Source organism: Neophocaena asiaeorientalis, unplaced genomic scaffold, assembly GCF_003031525.2.
Source record: "Neophocaena asiaeorientalis asiaeorientalis breed wild unplaced genomic scaffold, Neophocaena_asiaeorientalis_V1.1 scaffold14, whole genome shotgun sequence".
Taxonomy (NCBI): domain Eukaryota; kingdom Metazoa; phylum Chordata; class Mammalia; order Artiodactyla; family Phocoenidae; genus Neophocaena; species Neophocaena asiaeorientalis.
This window is the reverse complement of record NW_020175192.1, coordinates 1,195,742-1,204,945: the sequence shown is the minus strand read 5'-3', so window position 1 is coordinate 1,204,945 and position 9,204 is coordinate 1,195,742. Positions and strand designations below refer to the sequence as shown.

Sequence of the window (9,204 nt, the reverse complement as noted above, 5' to 3'; positions counted from 1 at the left end):
CTGTGATGACCTAAATGGGAAAAGAATCTGAAAAAGAATAGATACACGTATATGTATAACTGAATCACTTTGCTGTACACCTAAACTAACCCAACATTGTAAATCAACTAGACTCCAATATAAAATAAAAGTGAAAAAATTTTAGATATCAAATAAAATTAATTGGGACCAAAATAATAATTAATAAATAAATAACGTGGCCGAGTCCACATCGTGGTAAATGAGAGGATTGGAATGGGTGCCCATTTGGGGAACTGTGAGGGGGTGAGAGAGGGCATCGGACCCCTCCAGCACTGGTGGGCACTGGCCGCCCCTCCACTCTGTGCTCACAGTTTCCTGTGGCTCCTCTCTGGGTGCAGGTGAGGACCTAGAGCGGCTTGGCTCTGTTCCATCTGGTTGGCTTTGAGGGAAGCCTCCCTTCTCAGTGAGCTGCTGGGAACCCTAATCATGGCTGACCGTGAGTTCCAGGAAAAGACCCTGAAGCCTGGAGTCATCTCTAATCAGTGCATCAGCTCCTAAGTGCCTGACTAACAGAGATTAAATACGTCACCCGGGGACTTCCCTGGTTGTCCAGTGGCTAAGACTCTGCGCTCCCAATGCCGGGGCCCCGAGTTCAGTCCCTGGTCAAGGAACTAGATCCCACACGCCTTGACTAAAGATACTGCGTTCTGCCACTAAGACTCGATGCAGCCAAATCAATAAATATTACAAAAAAAAAAAGCCCTCCCAATGCAGGGGGCCTCCACGTGATGTGACAGGGTGGGTGCCGCTCTGTGGGTGGTGCGTCATGGGTGCTGAATTTACTGGTTTGCTTCATAACTTAGGTGCGTGTGCTGCATATGTTCCTTCGCCTGTAGAAATATTACATCGTTCGACCATTAAACCATAAGAAATAAGACAGGGTAATGTGATCGATTACCTTGACCTCAGAACTAAATGAAACCGCACTTCTCAGGTTCCATTCCCTTCCCTCCCTCCCCCGCCCCCATCTTTGTCTCTGTCTCTGCCTGGTTCCTCGTGCTCGCTCAGAATGGAGCTGCCGAGTGGTTTTGTTGTTTATGTCTAATATAGTTTAAAGAGTGCTTTGGGGTGGAATTTTTTTTTTTTAAGCGGTACACGGGCCTCTCACTGTTGTGGCCTCTCCCATTGTGGAGCACAGGCTCTGGACACGCAGGCTCAGCGGCCATGGCTCACGGGCCCAGCCGCTCTGCGGCATGTGGGATCTTCCCGGACCGGGGCAAGAACCCGTGTCCCCTGCATCGACAGGCGGACTCTCAACCACTGCGCCACCAGGGAAGCCCGTTTGGGGTGGATTTTATTATAATTATTATTTTTTGCGGTACGTGGGCCTCTCACTGCTGTGGCCTCTCCCGTTGCGGAGCACAGGCTCCTGGGCGCGCAGGCTCAGGGGCCATGGCTCACGGGCCCAGCCGCTCCGCGGCATGTGGGATCTTCCCGGACCGGGGCACAAGCCCGTGTCCCCTGCATCGGCAGGCGGACTCTCAACTAGTGCGCCACCAGGGAAGCCCGTTTGGGGTGGATTTTAAAGAGCATGTCAGTTAAACCTTCGTCCCTGCTATAGATTTAATTTGAATGTGACCCCTGAGGAGGGTGACTTTACACTCTGGCCCACCCGGTACCACCCTGGGTGGCGTCTGCTGTCCCTGCACAGTTATCAGACGTGTGCCTGTTCAGATGCTAAGTTACAGAGGCCAGATTCTCCAGAATGACCTCCGTACTTCCCACTTTTGATCAATGACTCTTTAAATAAACGGACCCCCACCTGTGGCGCTGTGTCACTCATCGTAGTGCTGGTAGGGGCGTGGTTCCTGCTGCTGACCTACCCACAGGTACGTCCTCATCTTAAATCGGGCAGCTTTATAGGAAATGATCGGTAAGTAGGTTGGCACCTGTGGTGTTACTGGGTCCCAGCATTATTCATTGGGATTTAAAGGTTGTCGTTGGTTGTGCATAATTGTGCAGTGCCTTTTGGACACAGAACTGCTTGATCTGTCAACCAAACAAGAATTTCCTGCCCTCAGCGCCAGTGTTTCCACCGGCACTGCTGGTGTTCTCAGATCCTGTTGAAACTCATGCTGCGTTTACCTTGAGCTGCCTTCCGGATTTCCCGGCCTTGGATGGCTGTGGTCAACAGATCAGAGAGGGAGCAGCCTCCTGTCGGGCGGACCCCTCAGCGCTGGGAGAGCTTTCCCAGGGCCTGTCTGCGGCCCCCTTTCTCACAGACCCAGAGAGTCACGAGTTTTCCTTTTGTGATGTATTTTAGCTTGAGGACTGTCTGTGGTGTTGATTTTGCTCAGATAAGGTGTGGAGGGAAGTGTGAAGATAAGCCAGAGGCCTGTGCTTGGCATCCCCCCCAGGGGACCACATCCTGGGGGGACCTTAGCCTCCAGATGCCCTCGGGTGTGGCCCACAGACATTTATTATCCCTGTTGACAGCGATCCCTCTCCTTCCCTCGAGCTTGGAGACTAAGAAGGAATCTCCTGCGGGCCTGGTGGGCTTCGGGTGAGGAACAGACACTCCCTAAGCCCCGTGTGGTGCCTTTGGCGCCCGGGTTCACGTTCCAGGCGGCCTGAGTGGCAGCAGACTGACGGCCCCGAGGGGACCACCAGCCCCTCCACAGTTTTCCTTTTAGGAAGTAACGTTTCCTTTGAGGATGTTGAGGAAACGCTGATCCCTCCCCACAACGCACATATGGCTGAGCTGGGCTTTGGTTCACACACTCTTGGCCCTTTTGTGAAGCCTGTTAAGGCCAGAAACAGAATTCCTCCTAATTTGGGTGAGTTAAAGATTAAATTGGGGAGGGGTTGGGGGGTGTACTGGCAGACAAAGAAAGAGGGGGTATAAACAGCTTTCTCCCTGCTGTGGTTTACTGTGTACAGGCCGTGTGTGATTGGGGATGGAGAGGGATTAGACATCTATTTTTAAGTTAAAAACCAGCATTCGTGGTGCTTTGGAAAAATCCACCTAAACCCAGCGTAACGGGGGTTCCAGAAGCGTGTGGGACTCGGGTGCACTTTCTTTCTCTCCTCTTTGGCCCCAGGTTCACTTGGCGTCTTGTTTTCTGGGGGGTGTTGGGATGGGAGGGGAGGAGGAGAGAAGGGTGTGAGAGTGACCAGCTGAATTGCTTAACTCACCATAAAATGCAGCTAATTCGGAGCATTCGCATTCTTCATTCAAGACCTTATAAAGCTCTCCCGAGTGCAGTGTGGGGTGTTAGTCTAACTGGGGCAAGAAAAAGCACAGCAGACTTGGTGCCGCCCTCCCCGGCCTTCACGAGCTGCCGGCTGCTGGGGAGAGTGCGACAGCCAGATGCCCGCACATGGTGTATGTGTACACGGGGCTTCTGGGAGAGGGGGGAGAAGCTCGCATCCTCCCGTGACTGGAGGACCCTAGCAGTAGCAGTACTCGCCGTGGGGAGAACTGCAATCAAGTCACACCGAGTAGCTCTAGGCTCGGTCATGGTGCATGACTTGGTTTAGAATATGTGGTTTTGAGTGACTGAATCTGATAACTTTGTATCAGTCAGTGAGTGAGACCTGCAGCCCCGGGGGATGCTTTGTATTTGGTTGCACTTGGTTTTCCTGTGCAAGGTGCTGTGCAGTCAGTAGTGATCAACCCTCCAGTTACCTGAGGGTCTCAGAAGAAGTGAGGCCCTTCTTATGATGCACCAGCCTTGGGTGAGCTCCCTTCTGGATTTCCCTGACTTGGATAATTTTGGTCAGTAGGTCAGAGAGGCAGCAGCTTCCTGTCGGCTGGACCCCTTGGCCCCGGGAGAGCTTCCCCAGGGCCTCTCTCCTTCCCTTTTCTCACACGTCCCGAGGGTTACCAGTGTCCCTTTTGTGAAGTATTTTTAGCTTGAAGGCTGTCCATGGTGTTGATTTTGATCCACCAGGAGGAGGGAAGTGAAAGCACAGCAGGGAAGGGTGATGGAGGAAGGGGTCCAGACCTGGCCCTGGTCTGGATGGGGCTGCTGCTGGCTGGGGTACCCTTGCTGTCTTTAGGGGAGACTCTGAAACCCAGCGCTCTTCCTCCCAAACCACTTCCATGGCAGCTCAGCCCTTGTCCAGAAGCAGCCACAACATGGCACGCGAGCCATTTGACTTCGATCTCGAGGGTGAGGTCTGGTGCTGACACGTGGAGCTGGGGGAGGATGGGAGAGGACGTGCATCCAGGTGGACCGGGCAGCATGAGCCAGGGTCCAACATGGAAAATCCCAGGTGAATGCAGGGGACACTGGAGGGTGTGGAGGGCGAAGGGGAGGGGCTGGGAGCAGATGCAGGCAGCGGGGATCCACTGAAGGCTTGTGTGAAGGGCTGTGATGTGGTCAAATCTCACTTTCGGGAGGTTAATCTTGCAGTGTTGGAAGGGGGTGAGGAGGGACTTCCGTCAGGAGACTGTGGTCACGGTCCAAGCTATGTTTAAGGTAGCACGTGAGACAGCTATGAAACGAGCCAAATGGCTTGTGAGACTTATCTCAGTTCCTGCAGGAAACAGTTTCTCAAATAGAGGAGCAATTGAGGGATGACATGTAATGAGAATTTTCCTTGATGAATCAACAAAGCTCCTTTAAGATTAGTGTATCTGTGGAGGTTTATTTGTGCAGTGTATGTCAGTTTGTCACGTGTGATATTACTGTCTTGTAGTTTAAAGCATGGACTCTGGATTCAAAGCGCAGCCTCCCACTTATTATCTGTGAGACCTTAGGTGAACAACTTAGCCTTGCCGTGCCTCAGTACCTGCCACCTTCACAAAGGTTAACGTCGTTGTCGTCGTCGTCGTCATCATCATTTGTAACATTTATTTATAACAAATTAAATGTCTTACTTCACAGAGATATAGGATCTTTTCAGCATCCTAAGTGTTCCCCCTTAAGAATTGCATTTGGCTGAGAGTTAACAGACACTCTCCCCGCCACGATCTTGAACTCCTAAGGGTTTACTTTCTAAACCAGAAGACTGCAGGTAGACAGTTGCTGGCACTGCTTTGATGTCTTCAGGATGTCAGGGTAACTGAGATTCTTTTGGTCTCCCTCCTTCACGGGCTCTAGATGGCTGCTGCCACTCCAGCCACCATGTCTGTCTCACTGAAGGAAGAAGAATGAAGGGTGGAAGGTCAAAGGGGTACCTGCTGGTTCAGTAAGCTCTCTTTAAAATTCCTTCCTAGAAACCCTACCTGAGGGCTTCCACTAATATCTTATTGGCCATCTCTGTCTTCAGGAGATGTTGGAAAAGCTAATTTCCTCCAGGCACTTTGCTCCCCTCAAAAATACAGATGTTCTGCTGTTACTAAGAAAAAAGAGAAGGATGGATATTCTGTGGGCAGCTAGAGGTCTCTGCCACAGTGGGACCTCACTGCAGGAAAGCTACCTCAAGGGCTTCAAAGAATTTTGTCTGTTTCTGCAGTAGCAATTTATTGCCTTCTCCCAGATTGAGAGCTTCTGGTAGTCTAATCAATTAAGTTTTTAGCATATTGTAAGTTTTTGCCTTTAAGAAGTTTGTTCAAGAAAGAAAAGGCAATTACAGAAAGAGATGGTAACATAGGATGTTTTCAGCTCAATTAATTGTCAGTATAGGTGTAGGGAGGAGTCGTAGTTTATACCTAAGATCCCCTCAGTGGGTCACATAACAGGTGCCGTCTGACCAATGGTGAGGAAGACTTTGTCATCTGGTCCATATCCTGTCTGTCATGTTTCTATATGTATAGTCAGGTTGACAGTAATGTAAAAACATGATAAACATATACGAGATGCAAAGAAGGAAGGTAATCAGCCTGATTCTGTAGGTAAGAAAGACATCAGTCAAGAGTTACACATAAAGAAGGACCATGGCAACGAGCTGTAAGGACCTGCATAACCTCAAGTCCGAGTCAGAGCTGAAAGAAAGCCCATGAGCGCTATCTAGTAAGATCAACGCTCAGAAGTAGGAGGTTTCAGCTCTAGGCTTAGAGCTGCAGTAACTGATGTATATAACTGAAAAAATAACTTACCCTCTTTGTGCCCAAGTTTTTTGTTTCAGTTGTGGTGAAACACACATAACATAGAATTTACCACTTCACCATTTCTCAGTGTACAGTTCAGTGGCACTGAGCACATTCACGTGGTGTACCCATCACCACCATCCATCTGCAGAGCTTCTTCTTCCCCAGTTGAACCTCTGTGAAACAATACCTCCTCATTCCCTCCCCCCAACCCCTGACAACCAACCTTCTACTCTGTCTCTACGATTTTGACTGTTCCAGTTCCCTCAGAATGACTGGAATCATCTAGCACATGTCCACTTGTGAGTGGCTTCCTGCACTAGGAATAATGTCTTCAAGGTTCATCTGTGGTGCAGCATGTGTGGAACTTTCCTTCCTTTATTGAGGCTGAATAATATTCCATGGTTTGCATACACCACATTTTGTTGGTCTGTTTGTTTGTCGATGGACACTTGGGTTGCTTCCACCTTTAGGCTATTACAAATAATGGTGCTGTGAGCATGAGTGCACAAATATTTCTTTGAGACTCTGCTTTCAATTCTTTTGGGTATATACCCTGAAGGAGAATTGCTGGATCATGTGGTAATTCTATTTTTCATTTTTGGAGCAACAGCCATACTGTTTCCCAGAGCGGCTGCAGCGTTTTGCATTCCCCCCGGCGGTGCACAAGGGTTCCAGGGTCTCTGCATCCTCGCCAGCACTTGTTTTCTGTGGTTTTGACAGTGGCCATTCCTGATAGGAGTGAGGTACCTACCAAAGTTTTCAAGCAGTATCAGCAGTGCCTCCAGATTAACCTCCTTTTGAGTCACTGCTCCTCTGCTTAATTCTTATATCTTCTTGAGCGAGTAACTTAGCCCGAAAGCCTCAATTTCAGTTTTCACTCAATATAAATGCCCATATGGAGGGGTTGTATGGATGTTGATGAGATAAAGCCCTAAGCTATATGCTCATTCAAGTATTAATTTTACTGCCCTGGAAAAGCTAAAAGCATTAACAAAATACACTCTTGTTAATATTCCTCTTGTTCCTAGCTATAGATCTCCTCCCACATCTTGACCCAAAACACAATGTTTCCAAAGCGTTATAGTGGAAAAGGCATTGGTCTTGGAGCTAGAAGGCATGGAACAGCATTCCAGCTTTCCCACTTGCTAGTCAATGGGCCTCAGACAAATATCTGGGTCTTATTTTCTTTATCTTTTAAAAAAAGGCATAACCGTGGGCACCTCAGGGGACTAGATTTTTATACTTACCTCTCCCTAACTCTCCACCACAGCCTAAAGTTGTTTTCCCAGCTTTATTGGGATGTTATTGACATGTAACACATGCAAGGTTAAGGCATACAAGTGTGATGATTTGATACACCTGCGTATTGCAAGATATTTACCACAATAAGATTAGCTGACACCTCCATCCTCTCAAATATTACCATTTTGGGGCCTCCCTGGTGGTGCAGTGGTTAGGAATCTGCCTGCCAATGCAGGGGACATGGGTTTGTTCCCTGGTCCGGGAAGATCCCACATGCCGTGGAGCAACTAAGCCCGTGCGCCACAACTATGGAGCCTGCTCTCTAGAGCCCGTGAGCCACAACTACTGAGCCCTTGTGCCACAACTACTGAGCCTGTGCTCTAGAGCCCACGAGCCACAACTGCTGAGCCCACGTGCCACAACTACTGAAGCCTGCGCACCTAGAGCCCGTGGTTCACAACAAGAGAAGCCACTGCAATGAGAAGCCCGCACACTGCAATGAAGAGTAGCCCCCGCTCGCCACAACTAGAGAAAGCCTGCACACAACAAAGACCCAATGTAGCCAAAAATAAATAGATAAATAAATTTATATAAAAAATTACCACTTTTCTTGTGTGTGGTTATAACATTTAAGATCTACTCTCTTAACAACTTTGGAGTAAAGAATACAGTCCGTTTTAGTCACTGTGCTGTACATTAGATCCAGATCCCCAGAATTTATTCATCTTCTAGCCGGGAGTTTGTACCCTTTGAGCAACATCTCCTCATCCCCCTGCCCCCTGCCTCAGGCCCTGGCGACCACCGTTCTACACTCTGTTTCTCTGAGTTTGACTTTTAAAATTTCTTCATGTAAGTGAGAACATAAGGTATCTAATGCCTTTGGCTTCTTTCTCTGAGCATGACACCTTCACGGTCTGTCCATGTTGTGTCAAATGGCAGGATTTCCTTCCTTCTCACGGCTGAATGATGTCCCATCGCCTCCACACACATCATGGATCTTGAGATTCTTATCCGCTCATCCGCTGACGGACCCTTAGGTTGTATCCCCGTCTTGGCTGCTGTGAATAACGCTGCTGGGAACCTGAGGATGCAGATGTCTCTTCAAGATCCTGTTTTCATTTCCTTCGGATAAACACCCAGAAGTGGGATCCCAGCAGCCTCCCTTTTGCTGCCACCCTGTGATTTTCCATGCTTTCTTCACGCCTGAAGTTCCAGCTTCCCTGCAAACGGCTCTGCTGCCCTCAGCTCTCATGGTGACTCTTCCAATCGCCAAGTCGGGAGAGCGCGGGGCCTCATCCTCCCTGACTCTTCTGCAGCATCTGAGCGTGTTTACTGCCCCCTTTGTGACCTTCCCCCGTGGCTCCTGGGACAGTGCTTCCCCCTGATTTCTTGTGTCCTCCGGAGAGTTCTCTCTCAGCATCCTGTTTCTCCCCTTCTCCTAATTCTCCTCACCCTCTCGGGGCGGGGCACCACCCACTGCACATGTTCCGATGAGCCTCGAATGTGTATTTCGAGACCTCATTTTCTTTCTTCTTTTTTTTTTTCTTGACCAGGGAATATCTGTTTTATTATTTATTTATTTATTTTACATCTTTATTGGAGTACAATTTCTTTACAATGGTGTGTTAGCTTCTGCTGGATAACAAAGTGAATCAGCTCTCCGTATACATGTATCCCCATATGCCCTCCCTCTTGCGTCTCCCTCCCTCCTTCCGCATCCCCCCCGCCCAGGTTAGACCGCACTTCCTGAGCGGCGGGTTCCTCCTTACCGCCCCGTCCTCGGGCCTTTTCCGGGAGCGCTGGGACCGCTCATCCTCTGCCACCCCGCTCCCACCCCAGCGCCCTCGGTCCAGCCTCTAGATCCTCCTGACGGTTAAGCTTGCTCTTCTGTTCTGCTTCTGCGCAGCCCTGGGATTTCGGGCCTAGCTGCCTTGCAGGGTATGGCCGGGCCTTCCCCGGGC

At 49.6% G+C, this 9,204-nt stretch overlaps 1 protein-coding gene across 4 annotated transcripts in view; it reads left to right on the top strand.

Moving 5' to 3' along the window:
* The first annotated feature begins 2,727 nt into the window (after positions 1-2,727).
* CSGALNACT1 (chondroitin sulfate N-acetylgalactosaminyltransferase 1) overlaps positions 2,728-9,204 on the top strand; it is a 255,249-nt gene continuing 248,772 nt past the window's right edge. For 3 of the 4 annotated variants that reach the window (XM_024765173.1, XM_024765172.1, XM_024765176.1), the window contains exon 1: positions 2,728-2,798. The gene's annotated coding sequence lies outside the window, so the exon portion shown is untranslated. The remainder of the gene's footprint in view (positions 2,799-9,204) is intronic. The other variant, XM_024765174.1, reaches the window with a different exon arrangement.